Source organism: Littorina saxatilis, linkage group LG17, assembly GCF_037325665.1.
Source record: "Littorina saxatilis isolate snail1 linkage group LG17, US_GU_Lsax_2.0, whole genome shotgun sequence".
NCBI lineage: Eukaryota > Metazoa > Mollusca > Gastropoda > Littorinimorpha > Littorinidae > Littorina > Littorina saxatilis.
The window spans coordinates 30139019-30158490 of NC_090261.1; the positions used below are offsets into that span (position 1 = coordinate 30139019).

Genomic DNA, 19472 nt, shown 5'->3' on the forward strand with positions numbered 1-19472 from the left:
TCGGGAGGTCGTGGGATCGAACCCCGGCCGGGTCATACCTAAGACTTTAAAATTGGCAATCTAGTGGCTGCTCCGCCTGGCGTCTGGCATTGTGGGGTTAGTGCTAGGACTGGTTGGTCCGGTGTCAGAATAATGTGACTGGGTGAGACATGGACTCGCAGGGGCTCACATCCACGTCGGACATCGGACATACACGGATATTTTTTCCAAATGTCCTATACATTTTTCATGCAAGAGGACATATGTCCTATTGTTTTTGTCACAAAGGGGTTATTGTCCGATTATGCTTTCATTTGATCTGGAAACTGTCACTACTTTCCAATTTACAGTAGTTTGATTTGCTACGATGTGTCTCTCCAAGCAGACAAAACCATGCTGTTAGTGTCCGTTTTGTTGCGAGACAAAAAAGGTCCTATTAATTTTTTTCCGGGACAAATGTCCTATCGCTTTTACATTGTCCAGGACATTTGTCCTATGCCATCTCTCATGGATGTGAGCCCCTGATGGAGCCTGTGCTGCGACTTCTGTCTTGTGTGTGGCGCACGTTATATGTCAAAGCAGCACCGCCCTGATATGGCTCTTCGTGGTCGGCTGGGCGTTAAGCAAACAAACAAACAAACAAAAAAGAGTATGTATATGAGCGCTCAAACTCGAAAGAGCTTTACCCAACAAAACAATTCAGTCAGGGCGTTTTCTTCAAAAAGCATGAATGGATTACAAGGGCATCCTTATATTAGATACATAATATGGTCACTTGAAATCTACCAGATTAACTGAGAATTGTTTTTCTTCTCTGCTTGTTTACAAAGTTTAAACTTTTGAAAGTTGTTTTTAAATCACCATTGTAATTCAGTGTGCATTTTCTCTGTACAGATAAGTCCAGTATCTCCAGAATACTCACCACTCCTCAGACATTAGAGGTATGTCAGTGCTCTTTTCTTTTTGTCATTTTGTATTACTATTAGTGTCTACTTCCTTCTTCTTGTAGAATTGATTTGCTACTGACTATAGACAAATATGGTACATTACATTCCTTATTCTTCAATCAATCCTCAATATAGACATTGGTAGGTGGTCTGTGGTTTAAAGCCAGCTATGTTGATACCCCAGAGAAGTCTGTTACACCACCATTGCGCTTGTGTGCTTCAAGCTTGCGATATTAGTACATCCGTTTTTGTGTGTGTTGTGAAGGCTCTGTGGTTTACACCTATCAACATCGTTTGCTGTTACTGTTACTGTTAGTGGGTATTACAAAGAGGTTAGGCAGACAGGGACACTTGCAATCAGTTGTGCCACTTATTGATAAAGATGCATGCAGCCTTATGAAAGAAACTATGCGCACCATAACAAATATGCCCAGGTTTATTGTTCATTTGCTGTTATAGTTTTTATGGCCAGCTACCTAACATTTCGACAAAGCTTTTAAAGAACAAACTCAGGATATGATTATAACAAGGGCAAAGCTCCACCTTTGATCAGCTTTTAGCTTTGTTTGACAAACAAGATTTTTATATTTACAATGGTTGCCCTAATGATGACTTTACAATTGATTTTTGTAGAGATTGACTGTCAAAAGTTTTCCAATATGTTGTAAAATGGTTTCCACTCAATGTTGACAAGTGGACATGTGTAGGTGTTACTGTTACATGCAAAAATCTGTTCAATGATGTGTGTTTATGAGTGTGTGGAAAAGAACATAACCTGTAATTTTTGTTTCAGAATGAAAACTACTGCCCGGAGAATGAGACAGGAGCTTCTTCAATCTCAGTGGACTACCCTCTCCTTCAACCAAGCAACCAGAAGACTTTATATGATCAAGGTACATGATTTTCCTCCGCTCCTACTTGAAGTTGAACATTTCTGTTTTTGTTAGTTCTGCCTCTGATCTCTACAATATGCATGTCATGAGCAATGAACTGTTGTGTTGCTTGTTATCAGTAATATCACTCTTCTTCTTCTTGGTTTAAACAAAACTTTATTCAATTTTAATCATGACAAGAACAATGCATGGATGATAACATACTCAAGCATATAATGCTTATTTTAAGCAATCATAGTAATTACAAAACAAAGGTTAGCATGATGGCGGAATAAGTACATTAGGCCAACAAAAAAAAATTGTCTGTTTCTGGTCACCCGACCGACCCTAAATTTCGGCGCCGACCCTAAACTTTTTTTTTCCCAAACTCAAATTTTTAAATTTTTTTTGGTGGTAAAGGACAGGGTGAGAAAATGAACAACAAAAACGTGTGAAAACGAAAGTCCGCTGACGATTTGTAAATGTGTTGAGTGTCTTGTCTCTATGTATAGTGAATCCAGTCTCTTTGCGCGATTTTTAAAGTTAGTTTCATTGGTCTACATTTGGGGTTAAAAAAAGAAAGAAAAAAAATTAAAAAAAATTAAAAAATCCCTACCTACCGACCCTATTTTTTTTAGCCATGTTACCAGAAACAGACAATTTTTTTTTGTTGGCCTTAGCTCCTTTCAGGAAACGAAAAACAAAACAAAAGACAAAACAGATACACAAACAAGCAGAAAATGGGAAGGGGTTGGTGATACAGGAGGTGGGGAAAGGGCAGCTAGCTAGTAGCTAGCTTAAGGGAAAAAGAAGAAGACTTGGAGTGCCAATATTTGAGGGGATTTTTTCAATTGTAATAAGTGCACATAAGACACTCGCACAAAGTTAATGCGTATTGTGATCAGAGGAAAAGTCACTACATTGCGCATAAATCGAGACATAATTGATAAGTCGGAAAACAACAAAAGAACATGAGAGAGGTTATGGGGAAAAATTTGTCAGGCAGCATGTTGCATGACAGTGTCTAATAAATGTAATGAGTGAAGTATAGAGGCTCATTTACGGAACCTGCCCGTCTGTCTAATATAGTCCTTCCGGATAAGTAGCCAGTGAAAATCTTGAAGTGTAGCAACCTCTGTTTACTTTTTCAAATGGCTTTTATAAGTACTTCAAATCTGTGTTATATGTTATTGGGATATCACACACCCTGAGGCGCCAAACGTGGCCGAGTGAAGTGGAGCTCCGCGAAAAGCTGTGGGGGACAGTGGCATCACTGCGGCTGACTGCGGGATTTGCACTCAACACTGGACTGGACATCTAGACGTATGGCCGGGAACGTAGAAGAAGAAGAAGATTGGGATATCATAATTATAAGCTTTCCAGCCCTGTTTGTCTCATTGCTAGTTTTCATTTAATTTGTTAACAGAGATCTACAGACCAGTCTTGAACCCAGCAGCAGAAAGCAGGTCAGAGGTATCATCGACTGCGATAGCAGACAGGTCCTCAGCAACATCAGCAGAAAGCAGATCAAATGTTGACAGCCTGCCCTTAGTAAGTGTTGATTTTGTTACTGATATACTGTAGTACCTGCAAAGTATACGGGTCTCGATGAACCCACTTTTTGTGCTGTTTTTCAAACAAACTTTGCAGGTAGGATTAGGTGCATATCAGCATATTGTGTGCCAAGCTTGGTTGACAAATATTTAGCGATTCATGATTTATTAGCGATTTTTCAGTACACAATCAGGGATGTTGCCACAAATTCATACCTATAGGACAAATGCCCTGAGCTCTTCGGCATCAATAGGACATTTGACTGCTTTCAGACATTTCAATAGGACATTATAATTGTGTACAAAACACAAAATTATCATGTGCAAACACACATATCAGTACATGCACCAACATTGTGTGCAGGACACACACAAAAGAGAAACAACTAAAAAACGACCAAAAACTTCAGCACTATCACGGAAAGAATATCAAATATCGTGCTGTCCGAAGGAATGGAGTTTTTATCGGACCATGACCGCGCTCAGTTGAAAACGATAGGACATCTGACCGCAATGCGTTTATATGAATTGGACATTTGAGCCTTGTAATCGGTCTATGTCCGATGTCCGACGCCTAACCACATCCCTGCACAATATGCTGATATGCACCTAAACCTACCTGCAAAGTTTGGTCGAAATATACCGGTCTCGATGAACCCACTTTTTGTGCTGTTTTTCAACCAAACTTTGCAGGTAGGGTTAGGTGCATACAGGCATGAGCAAGATCGGTCGCCCACTTGCCACAGGCGACCAGAAATGAGTGTGGGCGAGTAGAAAGTTTTATAATGATCGCCCGCTTGGCGAGTGTAAATTTTGGGTCTGTGGTATCAATTTCCAAGCGACGATTGTCTGTTGTGAAGCACGTTGTCGTCTACGATTGCTAAAATTAGATGTGATCGGAGCTCCAGTTCCAGGAAATTCTCTTTAGTGACCAATCAGAATGACCTTATGATTTCAGGGTTATCAGGACTTTTTGTTGACGCGATTTTAACCAATCAGTATTGTCGACGCAGCATGTGTGTCTCAGAAGCCTAGGCAGATCTGAAGCTGTAAACATGTAGAAATACTTGGACAACTAGCCAAACCAGAGGGAACGGAGTCCGAGAGATTAAAAAGTATGACTCCGGACAGAGGAAGCGTTCCTTCCAGGCAGACTACACAAAAATGTCATGTTGTGTACAGTACTGCTTGCAAAAAGCATGCCGCTTCTGAGAAGGAGAGAAAGGGGCCATTCGTTGTTGGTACGGACAAATTAAGCTAGAAAACATACGTGCACACGAAACATCAAAGTCTCACCAACAAAACACCAAAAAATGGGTAAACTCAAACAAAAAGGTTGAAGACACCGAGGGGGGGACACGCTATGCACCAGCTAACGCAAGACTAGCGTGCTCATGTCGCTCAACTAATGCGATCTGTACAGGCGCTTGCAAAGACCTGCTCGCCTTTCACCACGTTTGAATGGATAGAATCGTTTTGTTGTTTGGAAACTCATTTTTGTGGGCAAGTGAAATTGTTTGTGGGCTAGTCAATTTTGAATTTCACTAGCCCACAAGGCGAGTGAAAATTCTGGAACTTGCTCATGCCTGTGCATATCAGCAGATTGTGTGCCAAGTTTGGTTGACAAATATTTAGCGATTCATGATTTATTAGCGATTTCTCGGTTTCAATTCCCCTCATTTTGGTTGTATACACCATGCGTGGTTTCACAAAATGCCGTCTGTGTCTATCACTGTGTGCAGCTGGCTGCTATACGTTAAGCGGAGCTAACGTCCAATTACCAGCGGATGGCTTTAAACTGTCCTGGCGTTGCGTTGCTGACTTGTTCTAGTCTGCTGTTGTTCTTGGGAAGAAGGAGAATTCATACTCATTTCTCTCTCATTTCTCATTACTTTATTGTCCCATCGCTGGGAAATTCGGGTCGCTTCCTCCCAGTGGAAAGCTAGCAGCAACGGAGTCCAATTACCAGCGGATGGCTTTAAACTGTCCTGGCGTTGCGTTGCTGACTTGTTCTAGTCTGCTGTTGTTCTTGGGAAGAAGGAGAATTCATACTCATTTCTCTCTCATTTCTCATTACTTTATTGTCCCATCGCTGGGAAATTCGGGTCGCTTCCTCCCAGTGGAAAGCTAGCAGCAACGGAGTCGCGCTACCCAGGTGTCTGCGTGTTTGGGTGTATTCAGCCACCTGCACTTATGGCAGAATGACCAAGGTCTTTTACGTGCCATTGTGATGACACGGGGGTGGGACATGGCTTCTGTCTCTGGGTCTGCACATAAAGTTGACCCGTGTCCGTCCCGGCCCGAATTCGAACCTGCGACCTTTCGATCACAAGTCCAGTGCTCTACCAACTGAGCTACCAACCGAGCTACTGGGCGGTTTGAGCTGTTGTTAGTTGCGGCTGGCTGCTATACGTTAAGCTCGGCTAACATCCAATTACGAGCAGACCATGCTATACACGGTGACGCCGTGTCCCCTCGGACATCCTTGTCTAGGTTTAAAAAAAAAAAATTTAAAGCACCTTACAACAAAGTGTCATGAAATCTTATGTCCATGCAAAAGTTAGGCTGAAACCTGTACAATGATATTGTTTATGAGTATGTAAAAAGAACAAAACCTGGATATTTTGTTTCAGGACGAAGACTACTGTCCTGACACTGAGAGTGAGACGGGAGCTTCTTCAATCTCTGGATTATCCTCTCCTTAAACCAAGGACACGGAGGACTTTATATGATCAAAGTACATGATTTTCCTCTGCTCTTACTTGAACCTTTCTGTTTTTGTTATTTTACCGTCAAATGTTTTGCTTTATGTGGTCTGAATGCCACTTTTCTGTTACATAGTGAACTAGAAAATACAGGGAAACCTTGAGGCTAAGAGACTAAAGTGCATCTGTAAGACTAAGACAGTATATTATGGTTGAACAAGTGGGAGAGCCTCTTAAAGATAAGAAATAGACAAATTTCAAAGCCTGAGTTACAGAATCTTTTTGATGGTTGTATTCAAAAGGTTTGACTGTACCTAACTGACTCTGCACTTGGATCTCTTGAGGTTAAGTTTCTTTAAATTCGAATCAATGTTAAATTCAAAATAAGCAGGGGAAAAGTTCTTGTGAGCAGAAATTTTGTTTCAATATCAGGCGTGCACAAGATCGGTCACCCTTGTTGCCCTAGGCAAATAAAAATTAGTGTGGGCGAACAAAATTGAGAATGTGATCGCCCGCAGGCCGGGTGTAAAATTGGCGCTCAAGAAACTTCTTCTTCTTCCTCTTCCTCTTCTTCCTCCTCTTCCTCATCTTCCTCCTCTTCCTCCTCCTCCTCCTGCTCCTCCTGCTCCTCCTCCTTCTCCTCCTCCTCCTGCTCCTGCTCCTGCTCCTCCTTCTCCTGCTCCTTCTCCTGCTCCTCCTTCTCCTCCTGCTCCTTCTCCTGCTCCTTCTCCTGCTCCTCCTCCTGCTCCTGCTCCTCCTCCTGCTCCTGCTCCTGCTCCTTCTCCTCCTGCTGCTCCTGCTCCTTCTCCTGCTCCTTCTCCTCCTCCTGCTCCTTCTCCTCCTCCTGCTCCTTCTCCTGCTCCTGCTCCTTCTTCTGCTCCTCCTGCTCCTGCTCCTCCTGCTCCTCCTCCTCCTTCTCCTGCTCCTCCTCCTCCTCCTGCTCCTTCTCCTTCTCCTCCTCCTGCTCCTCCTCCTGCTCCTCCTCCTCCTTCTCCTCCTCCTTCTCCTTCTCCTCCTCCTGCTCCTTCTCCTGCTCCTTCTCCTTCTTCTTCTTCTTCTTCTTGTGCTTGAGCTCCCTGGGCCATCCCTTTTTGCGAATGAGAATTTTGCGTTTATGGCCGTTTGTTTATTATACCCTGCCACATGGGCAGCCATACTTCGAGAGATTAAGAGAATGGTATTTAATGTGGAGTTACGAGATAAGAAAAGCCGAATGCGAAAGTTTGTGTCAGTCGGCAACTGAGCTCACACAGGCACACAAAAACGGCTTTTCCGTTTTACTCCCCTGTTTGTACTACATGTACATCTTTTGACTTTGGGCATTTTGTGGTGTTTAGGGACAGAAAATAATTGGTTTAGTCCTGTTTCATCGAGAAGTTAGCAGAAAAGGGTATGCTATCAACATTTGTAAAGCTGAAAAACATTCCCGAGAAGAATTTCAAGTTGTCAGTGTATGCTGTTGTCGATTGAAACATCGCCGCGTGGTACAGATGGGTAAACCGGAACCATGCGTCTTTGTTATTGCCAATATGCTTTTGGATATTGGCAAAAATGGCCGACTTTCGTAGCATTATGCTTTGATGATCGGAAAAGGGATGTGTGAGACCATCCAATCACAGCCCCCGAATTCCCCCACGTGTCCATCAGAATAGCTATATAGATAGATTACAGGGCTTGAAGGCAGAAAAAAGTGCGGATAAAAAACAAGACAAGAGACAGAAGATAAGAAGCTAAGAGAAAGGATAGTGGGAACATTGTTGCCCTGTATTGCCAGCCAGGGGGTAGCCTATTTCAATCCGCGGGCTACCCTCGCGGTTAACTCTTCATTGTTGTGTGGTAACCTGAGTTGTGTGGGCAAGTCAAATTGTTACTGTTGTCAACTTAGTGGGCTAGTCATTTTTTTAAATTCAGTAGCCCACATTGTGACATACAATTTAGAAACTTCCTCATGCCTGAATATAGCCAAAATTTCAATATAGCCTTTATTTTTTTTATCAAATACTAAGAAGAGCTTTTGTTAGGGCCTAGCGGTGATTTGAATATAGTCGGGAATTCATTCAATATAACGTTGTGTCAATACAACAGTGCTTCTCTATGTTAAATTACAATGCAATAAACTGCTGCTTTTGATTTTATTGCTAATAAACAGGCTGAATTTTTACCTAATATGAAGAAAGTTTCTAAGTTTACAAGATGGGTGTCATGAGCAATGCACTGCTTTTATAAGTACTCCAAATCTGTGTTATATTTTATTGGAAAAACAAGCTTTCCAGCCCTCTTTATCTTATTGCTAAAGTTCTCATTTAATTTGTTAACAGTGACCCACAGACCAGCTTCGTACCCAGCAGCAGAAAAAAGGTCAGAAGGACTGAAATAGGAGACAGGTCCTCATCAACAGCAGCAGAAAGCAGTTCATCATTGTCAGCAGTTTTAGTCAAGCAGTATGTAAGACATGTTGAGTCCTTTGTACTGGAAACTTGCATTTTCCCAGTAAGGTTATACATGTATATTGTACTGCGTTGCAGGCCCCTGGGGCAATTTTTGATTAGTGCTTTTGTGAACAAGAAACAGTTAACAAGTGGCTCTATCCCATCCCCCCTTCCCGCAGTGGGGCACTGCGGTTATGAAATTAAAAGCCCCTCCTGTTTTTGGAACCGCAGGAGCTTTCTAGTTTGCTGTTAGGTAGATTTTTGGTTCCTCTTTCCTGTCATGCTCTCTTTTTCTTCATGAATTCTTTTCCTTTTTCTGCCTTCTTGCTCATTCACCTGTATTTTTTCCAAAAATCTCTTCTCTTGCCGCTTGTCTCGCGATTCATGTATAGTTTAATCTGTTAGTGTTCTGATGTAAGTCCAGCAGTAGATAGGTTAAGCCTATTTTAACATACTGGAAACTGGTAATCTTCCAGTAGGTATTAATTTAGTTTTACTAAAGCCTGCTGGGACACAAGTAATGGGTTAGTGCATTTGTAAACAGGAATCGCTTGACAAGTGGCCCCCTTCATCCCCTCCTTCCTCGTCCTGATATGGCTCTGCGTAGTCGGCTGGACGTTAAGCAACAAATAAACAAACAAACAAACCTATTGTTGCATCCAGTTGAGAAAGACTATTGACCAAGTGGCTGTTAGTTTGCTCTGTTTTAAACAAGGTTAGTGTGTCCTATTGTTGCATCCAGTTGAGAAAGACTATTGACCAAGTGGCTGTTAGTTTGCTCTGTTTTAAACAAGGTTAGTGTGTCCTATTGTTGCATCCAGTTGAGACAGACTATTGACCAAGTGGTTAGTGTGTCCTATTGTTGCATCCAGTTGAGAAAGACTATTGACCAAGTTGCTGTTAGTTTGCTCTGTTTTAAACAAGGTTAGTGTGTCCTATTGTTGCATCCAGTTGAGACAGACTATTGACCAAGTGGCTGTTAGTTTGCTCTGTGTTAAATGAGGTTAGTGTGTCCTATTGTTGCATCCAGTTGAGACAGACTATTGACCAAGTGGCTGTTAGTTTGCTCTGTGTTAAACGAGGTTAGTGTGTCCTATTGTTGCATCCAGTTGAGACAGACTATTGACCAAGTGGCTGTTAGTTTGCTCTGTGTTAAACGAGGTTAGTGTGTCCTATTGTTGCATCCAGTTGAGACAGACTATTGACCAAGTGGCTGTTAGTTTGCTCTGTGTTAAACGAGGTTAGTGTGTCCTATTGTTGCATCCAGTTGAGACAGACTATTGACCAAGTGGTTAGTGTGTCCTATTGTTGCATCCAGTTGAGAAAGACTATTGACCAAGTGGCTGTTAGTTTGCTCTGTTTTAAACAAGGTTAGTGTGTCCTATTGTTGCATCCAGTTGAGACAGACTATTGACCAAGTGGCTGTTAGTTTGCTCTGTGTTAAACGAGGTTAGTGTGTCCTATTGTTGCATCCAGTTGAGACAGACTATTGACCAAGTGGTTAGTGTGTCCTATTGTTGCATCCAGTTGAGAAAGACTATTGACCAAGTGGCTGTTAGTTTGCTCTGTTTTAAATAAGGTTAGTGTGTCCTGTTTGTTGCATCCAGTTGAGACAGACTATTGACCAAGTGGTTAGTGTGTCCTATTGTTGCATCCAGTTGAGAAAGACTATTGACCAAGTGGCTGTTAGTTTGCTCTGTTTTAAAGGTGCATGTCAAAAAAATTCTGAAATTTCTATTTCATCATTGCATTGTTTTCTTAATTTAAAAAAAAACAACACTTTTCAAACAATAACCATCTTTCTATCTGAAACAACACTGCCATGATAGTCTTTTAAAACAATCTTGTATTATCCCATAGGCTAGGCTACCTAAGTTCCTCTGCGACATGTTTAGTTTTAAGCCGGCAGAGCCCGTTATTTAAAGGATTTGGGCACGCTGAATTCATAAATATAATTGATGTTGTCATCACAACAGGAAAATGCCTATTATGCAAGTTAGACTGCTTTTCAAACGCCATTTTGAATATTTAATTTTACAACTCGAACGAGAGGCATATGTAAGATAAGCAGATAACAGAAATGGAACCAGCATGGTCAAATCACCTAAGAGCAACCAAATTAGTAGAAAATATAATTAATTACGAGGCTTTTTGACTGAAAGCTACTTTCCCTAGGTTAAACTCTCTCCTATCACCCCCCCCCCCCAGTCCCCCCCCCCCTCCCCCCCAGGCCAGTTGTTAAGTGTTTCTTGTATAGAATATAGTCCATGTTTGAAAAGATTTTAGTCAAGCAGTATGTAAGACATGTTAAGTCCTTTGTAGTGGAAACTTGCATTCTCCCAGTAAGGTCATATATTGTACTACGTTGCAAGCCCCTGGAGCAATTTTTGAGTCACTTGAGAAAAAGTGACTATGTAATCGGTCAGTGTTAGTCTGTCCGGCCGGCCGGCCGTAGACACCACCTTAACGTTGGACTTTTCTCGGAAACTATCAAAGCGATCGGGCTCATATTTTGTTTAGTCGTGACCTCCAATGACCTCTACACTTTAACGATGGTTTCGTTGACCTTTGACCTTTGACCTTTTTCAAGGTCACAGGTCAGCGTCAAAGGAAAAATTAGACATTTTATATCTTTGACAAAGTTCATCGGATGTGATTGAAACTTTGTAGGATTATTCTTTACATCAAAGTATTTACATCTGTAGCCTTTTACGAACGTTATCAGAAAAACAAGGGAGATAACTAGCCTTTTCTGTTCGGCAACACACAACTTAACGTTGGGCTTTTCTCGGAAACTATAAAAGTGACCGGGCTCAAATTTTATGTGAACGTGACTCATTGTGTTGTGAATAGCAATTTCTTCCTGTCCATCTGATGCCTCATATAATATTCAGAACTGCGAAAGTGACTCGATCGAGCGTTTGCTCTTCTTGTTTGATTGGTGCTTTAGTGAACAAGAAATAATTAACAAGTGGCTCTATCCCATCTCCCCCACTTTCCCCATCGCGATATAACCTTCGTGGTTGAAAACGACGTTAAACACCAAATAAAGTAAAGATTGAAGGATCATGAACATGCTGCTACTGGTGATGTGATGTAGTGATGATGTGGGGGTAGCTTAATTCGATTTTTTCTTTATTGAATAACTATGCAAACAATTGTGTACATGTTATCATAATTTCATTCCATTGTTTGCAGTGCAGGTATTCCTTACTGATTTTGTTCTTTTCTCATAACATTGTTTACTGTTGATACCTTAAAACAAAGTGAGTTAATTTTCATTTTTCCATGATCAAGGCTTTTATGAACAAAGGCGTTATGATGTCGTGCTATCAGTTAAGGTGGCAGACCAGGGCAGAAAAACCTGGTGCTGATATGTGTCAGCCAGGATCTACAATGGTTTGGTCCATACTCATTGAGGTTTCCTTTCAAAAATTTTAACATGGAATTTGTTTCCAAAGTAACTTAATGTAAATTATTTTATATATGGTGCCAAGAAAATCAGTCGGATAATGGAGGTGGTTGTTATTGGGAGGGGTCGTTATGGGAGGTTTCACTGTATTCAACTCGGTGATCTGATCACGAGAGTAATCACAATCTACAGTATGCAGATATGTGGTGGAAAGGGTGGATTAAGAATAAGGTTTTGTTACCACACATGAGGTAAACTTGAAGGACATGACAAAGTTTAAAATCACAGTACAGTAGTGTTGTCATAAAATGTGAAAATTTTTCAGATACATGTATTTGAACCCTCAAATGCTTTTGCAAGTCGTCCGGTATCAAAGCAGCGGCCTCTTCTGTCGACAAAAAAGCGTTTGTTTGTTTATTTATTTGTTGCTTAACGTCCAGCCGACTACGCAGAGCCATATCAGGACGAGGAAGGGGGGGATGAAGGGGGCCACTTGTCAAGCGATTCCTGTTTACAAATGCACTAACCCATTACTTGTGTCCCAGCAGGCTTTAGTAAAACTAAATTAATACCTACTGGAAGATTACCAGTTTCCAGTATGTTAAAATAGGCTTAACCTATCTACTGCTGGACTTACATCAGAACACTAACAGATTAAACTATACATAAATCGCGAGACAAGCGGCAAGAGAAGAGATTTTTGGAAAAAATACAGGTGAATGAGCAAGAAGGCAGAAAAAAGAAAAGAATTCATGAAGAAAAAGAGAGCATGACAGGAAAGAGGAACCAAAAATCTACCTAACAGCAAACTAGAAAGCTCCTGCGGTTCCAAAAACAGGAGGGGCTTTTAATTTCATAACCGCAGTGCCCCACTGCGGGACAAAAAAGCGTTGCGACTGGACACCGCCATCTTGGCAACTCAGAAACGAGATCGGCAGTTTTGCTTACGTAACCGTGGCAATGGTCTTTGGTGGTCTGAGAATGTGTACTCTCTACTACATGATAGATACCCTTTCACTTTCAGTAGCTTCCCCTGTAGAATCACTGCAGAAATGTCTTACCCTAAGTTTGGTCTTTTTCTTATGAGTGCGACATTTATGTTAAAATGTCTTGCACTTCTTTGGTTTGAAGAATGTCAGCCAGGTATGGTTTCCCTAATGTTCTCTTTCGAAATGATGTGGTTAGGTTGTGATAAAGAAATCAGAATTTTAAATCTTGACATGCAAACTTATTCGGACTCATTTCGTATCAAAAAGGTTAGTCACTTGCGCTGTTGCTCTGTTTGCTGAGTGTGTGCAAGGGCTCTCTGTTACTGTTAGATGCAAAGTCATGTAAATGATGCTGTTGATCATTTTGCCAAGGTCACAAAAAAGACTAACATGGTCCCAGATACGCATCAAAATTAGTTTGAAACTATTTTATTTTCAAGAGAAAGGGTCTTGTTTGATTAATATATGATTTGTATTATTCAAATGAATTATGTCACCCTTGGAGAAACTATACACAATAGAAAGCAATGATTCCTGAAAATGGCTTTTCTGTTTTCCTTAGATTCCTGAATTCAAAACCAATTAAGAGTATGAAAACACTTTTTAGACCGATTAATTGCTCTGTACCTCTTGCTTTTTGACATTTGTAGGGGACCTGTGTTTCTGGTTTACTATATGTCAAGGTTCCAACAGGGTCCCTTGATCCCTAAATGAATAATTGGGTGTCTTCAGTTCAAAGGCAACTATGTGTTTGCCTTTTGATGTCTTGTTTTATTTTCATCATTATTGATCTCATGTGCCATATGATTCTTATAAGGTGAGAAGTTGAGCTAAATTGGCGTTTCATCACCCCCCCCCCCCCATTTTTGTTTACCATACAATAACGCAGAATGTTTTTTGCCATGTACAGGTGCTAATAAGATACAGGGATTTTACATTTTGTTTTTGTTTCATCAGAATATCAAGAAGGTGCCAAATTTATGGACTTGATTATGTATGATTTAAACTTGACTCTGGTGTATCATACGTTAAACCTTTTGAAACTATTCTTCTTTCTTCTTGTTCTCAGTTTTCTTATCAGCATTTGCTTGTTTCTTATCTTTTGAAACTGGTCTTTAGTGTTTCATGAATAAAGTTCTAAAACATTTTCAAGGATTCTTGGTGTTTCTTTCAATAAAGATACTTTTCATTTTTGTGTGGATGTGACACAGGTAAAAATTAATTAGTTTATGACTGAGTTATCTTTAATATTCAATTTATACATTACATGTAATTGTTTTCATTTGATTTTATCATAATGCTTTTGTGCTCATTTTGATGCAGTCAACAAACTTCATACCATCATTTTTTCTTTGTCACATCCTTATCAACCGATTTGACCATTGCAAATCTATGTCTGTAAAAAACCGGCACGGTTGGCCTAGTAGTAAGGCGTCCGCCCCGTGATCGGGAGGTCGTGGGTTCGAACCCCGGCCGGGTCATACCTAAGACTTTAAAATTGGCAATCTAGTGGCTGCTCCGCCTGGCGTCTGGCATTATGGGGTTAGTGCTAGGACTGGTTGGTCCGGTGTCAGAATAATGTGACTGGGAGAGACATGAAGCCTAGTGTGCTGCGACTTCTGTCTTATGTGTGGCGCACGTTATATGTCAAAGCAGCACCGCCCTGATATGGCCCTTCGTGGTCGGCTGGGCGTTAAGCAAACACTGAACAAACAAAATGTCTGCACAAAAAATGTTGCACTGACACATTGTTTGTTTTCTGCAGCGTAAGAAAACGCTTCATAGGTACATCACTTGTCGCTGGAGGGGAAAACATCTTGACAGTTTTGGGAAGATTTACATTATTATAACCACCAACAGGTTTCACACATTTTCATATTCAACTCTTTCATACATGACATCCACCTATACACTGGGCTTGGCTTGGGTTTTGTCAACTGTAGGTCCATTGACTGACTTAGCCATGAATCAATCGGTCATTTTGCATACCAATCAGTATGTCAACAACAAAACTTAAAATGTGAACATCGGTTGTCTGCAAACTGAAAAATATGGCTTTGAAGTTAAGATAAAACTTATTACCCAATAACGATACTTCATTTGAATATTTTTCTCTGAAATTTCATACATCGTAAACAAAAGCTAACTGACTGCTGCATGTCAATCGGTCCATTGACAGACTAAGATGCGTATGTATCGGTCTTTTCTGAATTTAACTATGCAGATGACCGACGCCCAAACCATACCCTGTTCATATAACAGATGAATACTGATTCCAGTTTGCACAGTTAAACAAATTAGGCAAAAATATTGCTATCAAGCTCATATAGCTATACGGTTTTTCATGCATTTGTTAGTTTTGTTTCTTTATAAGTATGAAGAAGGGTCACTACACACATCAGGTCAGATTTTTACACACACTGCTGCAAGAAAGCTATATTATCTTCTTGTCTTGTTTCTGAGAATTTAATTATTAAGAGCCTCATGAAGAGACCTATGCAGTAGCTAATTAACCATATACAGAAATGACGACTATGCTTTTATTATTATTATTAATTTCCATTATTCCATTTTCAACAACACAAAATGTTGGAAAGAGACTGCAAGGTACAGCACAGCACACAAAACCAGATGACCCCAGACATTTCTCAAATATTCAATTTAAAAAGGCTGTTTATGTAGCTTGCATGTCTGGATGCAAAGTCCCCCATAAGTGTAAGGGAAGGTATAAACAACTTAAAACATATATATATATTATACTTAGGTAAACCTAGTGTAGTTTTATTACCCTCTGGATAAAAAACATATATATATATTATACTTAGGTAAACCTAGTGTAGTTTTATTACCCTCTGGATAAATATTAAAGAGTGCGTATATGTCAACCTATTGATGATTTTGTTCGTTGAAAAAATTGACCTAAAGGGTAGTTTTACGGCAGTAGGTCGACCACCAAAAATGTGTATATCTTGTACTATGGTTTCAATGAAATTGACATGTTGCCACATTAAAGAGCTATTTTCATTTATGATATTCACTTATTAACATCCTCATAATAATTCAGCTAAGGCATATAGCCATGGTTGACCTAATGAAGATTTTTAAAACGGTTAACCTAAGTGCGGATTTGTAGATATATATATAAGTTGACCTAAAGGGTAGTTTTACGGTAGTCGTCTTAATGATGTACTTTTACATAATTTCAGTAGGTCGACCACCAAAAATGTGTATATCTTGTACTATGGTTTCAATGAAATTGACATGTTGCCACATTAAAGAGCTATTTTCATTTATGATATTCACTTATTAACATCCTCATAATAATTCAGCTAAGGCATATAGCCATGGTTGACCTAATGAAGATTTTTAAAACGGTTAACCTAAGTGCGGATTTGTAGATATATATATATATATATATATATATATATATATATATATATATATATATATATCTCTGAGGGCCCCAAAGGGTTTAAAATCGTGATCGTGATTGGTGTTTTTTGACCTTTCTGTGACCGTGATTGCCGAAATTTCCATTTCTGTGATCGTGATGGGACTTTGCCCGTGATCCGTGATGACAAAAAAATCAAGTCTCGTGATCGTGATTGTCATTTGTTTTTGTGATCGTGATGGGCATTATTGCAAAGCATTTTATTTTCAACGTACATTTTTCACAGCTGTATCACTCTATGAGTCCGTCGCGATATAACCCTTCGTGGTTGAAAACGACGTTAAACACCAAATAAAGAAAGAAAGACTCTATGAGTATGATCCTCTATTCGTCAAGGAGCTAATCCCGATTGAAGGGAAGCAACAACACATTCAGAAATATGATTTTGACAGCAATTGCTTCTCTTTAAGAGAACCAATCACAAAAAAAGAGATCCAATCAGAAGGCGAATTGCAAAAGTCTGCCAAACTTCATCCAATGGAAGGGCTTCGTGCTAAAGTTTTGAGTGCATTCAGTCAAATTCGAATTCGAAGATCAAAAATGGCGTGCAGCGGCATTGTCATCGAACTTCTGTTATATTTTGTGGATTCAAGCCAGACCAAAGCAGGCGGCGAGAATGCCTTCCTTGGTGGAAAGGTCAGGCTACGGGTCCGTCTTTCCGAAGACGAAATGTCAAGGTATGTCATCTATCAGGGCCGGACTAGGTAAGTACTAGGGGGGTGGGGGTGGGTGGGGTTACAGTTGATGGTCCAGGGGGCAAGCCCCCTTGGTGGGGGTTGCAAGGGGGCGAAGCCCCCTTGAAGCTGAACGTTTTTTGATGTTTCTGGAGGGAAAGGAAGCCTCTCCTTGAACGAAAAAGGTAAATTCGACAGCAAGCTGTATAGGCAATGAAGAAGAATTGAGATTGTAAGGACTCATACTTTTCATCACAAAAATCGTTGAAGAAATATGTCTTTCGAAAGGGGGTGAGAGGTGCGATTTCTCCTCGGATTTCATGATGATCCAGATGCAACCCCCTCCCCTCCCCCACAAAAATTAAAATTAAAAAAAAGCGTTTGGGAGGTACATGCTTAAGCCAGGGGGGGGGGGGGGTTGCGCAACCCCTGTAACCCCCCTCCCCTCCCCCTAGTCCGGCCCTGTCTATGTTGCTCTATGACTGTTCTGAATGTAGGCAAAAATCTTGAAATTTGTTTAAGATCTTTGAGATCATTGACATTGTCGACCTTGCCACGTCCGGACTTTCACTCGCTCGGTGTGACCTCGACTGGCTCGAGTCTGATCGAGTCTGCGTGTAGCCAAAACCGAAACTAGAAATGTGTTTTTCATCCCAGCAACGTGGACACGCTTGGCATAGATTCTAATTGTCGCTTCTTTGCATTAAGCTTGGATTTATTTTAGCGCCTGTAAACTTATCAACAATGGGTTAAATTCAGGAACTATGGCGGGGAGACGTGCCAGTTTGGGTCACTTGATCCTCATGTCAAAATCGACCAAAGTCATGTTCGTTGGGGATTTTGTTATTATAGACTCTACCATCACACATACATGTACTTTAATTTCAATCCACCCAATAGTTATTGAGAAAATGGGTTTAAAAGATTTAGCTCTGGAAATGTGAAATTGTGCAGGTATATATTCATGTGTGTGAGTGAGGGTGTGGGAGTTGAATGTGTATGAGTGTATATTCCTTCACCCACCTTCATGATTCCTAGACTGACCTTTAGTCAGGATTATAGACTCTACCATCACACATACATGTACTTTAATTTCAATCCACCCAATAGTTTTTGAGAAAAAGGGTTTAAAAGATTTAGCTCTGGAAATGTGAAATTGTGCAAGTATATATTCATGTGTGTGAGTGAGGGTGTGGGAGTTGAATGTGTATGAGTGCAGGGGCGGATTAGGGGGGAGGGGGTTACAGGGGTTCCGGACCCCCCCCCTCCCCCGGCTGTCAAAAAAAATAAAATAATAATACTAACTTTAAAAGAAATAATGAGTGGCTGCTGACACCAGTTGATCATGTTTAAAATCAAGGATAAGCCATAAATTGTTCATAAAATAGCTAAATCTCTTCAGCTTCTGGGGGGCTCAGCCCCCCAGACCCCCCAACGGGGCCTTGCCCTCGACCCCAGGTTGTAACCCCCCCCCCCCCCACCCTTTGGCTTAACTGCTCCGCCCCTGGCGTGTATATTCCTGTGAGTGTCTGTATGAGAGAGAGAGAGAGAGAGCGAGAGAAAAAAACAATGAAAACAACATTCTTGTTACTGATTACAAATCATGATATGTATTTCTATGTGTGTATGAAAGAGAATTAAAAAAAATAATAAAAAAGTGCAACAGTTGTCACTTTGTGTTGAATAAACAATAGATCCAGAGGAGCGAATTACTGTGTGGTTGTGTTTACTTTGACACGTGCTTTCTGTACCTGCAACTTTTACCGTGACCGTGATTTGCCACTGGTGTTCGTGATCGTGAAAACAAAAATCAAGGTAACTGTGATCGTGAAAGCTAAAATTTCCCTTCCCGTGATCGTGATGATACCCCCCCTTTGGGGCCCTCATCTCTCTCTGTCTCTCTCTCTCTCCACCCTCTCTCTGTCTGTCTCTCTCTCTCTGTCTGTCTGTCTCTCTCTCTCTCCTCCCTCTCTCTCTCTCCGCCCTCTCTTTCTCTCTCTCTGTCTATCTCTCTGTCTCTCTCTCTCTCTGTCTCTCTCTCTCTCCACCCTCTCTCCTCCACCCTCTCTCTCTCTCTCTCTCTCTCTCTCTGTCTCTCTCTCTCTCTGTCTCTCTCTGGGGTCCTGATTTGGCCTATTATGGTCCGCTGGACCCGAAAAGCAACAGCTAACTAACTAACTAACTAACTGTCTCTCTCTCTCTGTCTCTCTCTCTCCACCCTCTCTCTCTCTCTCTCTCTCTCTCTCTCTCTCTCTCTCTCTCTCTCTCATTACGATCCTCATTTTCTTTCTTTTCCTGTTATATTCGCCTCGCTATCATGCATAGAGGTTGCGGGGAGAATGATCAAACACTCAGTACGGAACCGAGACTGACCGTAAAAGTTGATACGTGTATCGTATTCAGTCTCGTCCCAGACTGCCAGCAACACCCGTTCTAACCCCGACGAAACTTTTGTTTCATA

At 40.9% G+C, this 19472-nt stretch overlaps 2 long non-coding RNA genes across 2 annotated transcripts; both read left to right on the top strand.

Moving 5' to 3' along the window:
- Positions 1–3209: 3209 nt before the first annotated feature.
- Positions 3210–9052, top strand: LOC138952761 (uncharacterized). The gene is made up of 3 exons (XR_011451412.1): positions 3210–3349; positions 5985–6088; positions 8375–9052. It is a non-coding gene; the product is annotated as an uncharacterized lncRNA (long non-coding RNA).
- A 1639-nt stretch (positions 9053–10691) lies between these two features.
- On the top strand, positions 10692–14033 carry LOC138952760 (uncharacterized). The gene is made up of 2 exons (XR_011451411.1): positions 10692–12301; positions 12786–14033. It is a non-coding gene; the product is annotated as an uncharacterized lncRNA (long non-coding RNA).
- The last annotated feature ends 5439 nt before the right edge of the window (positions 14034–19472 follow it).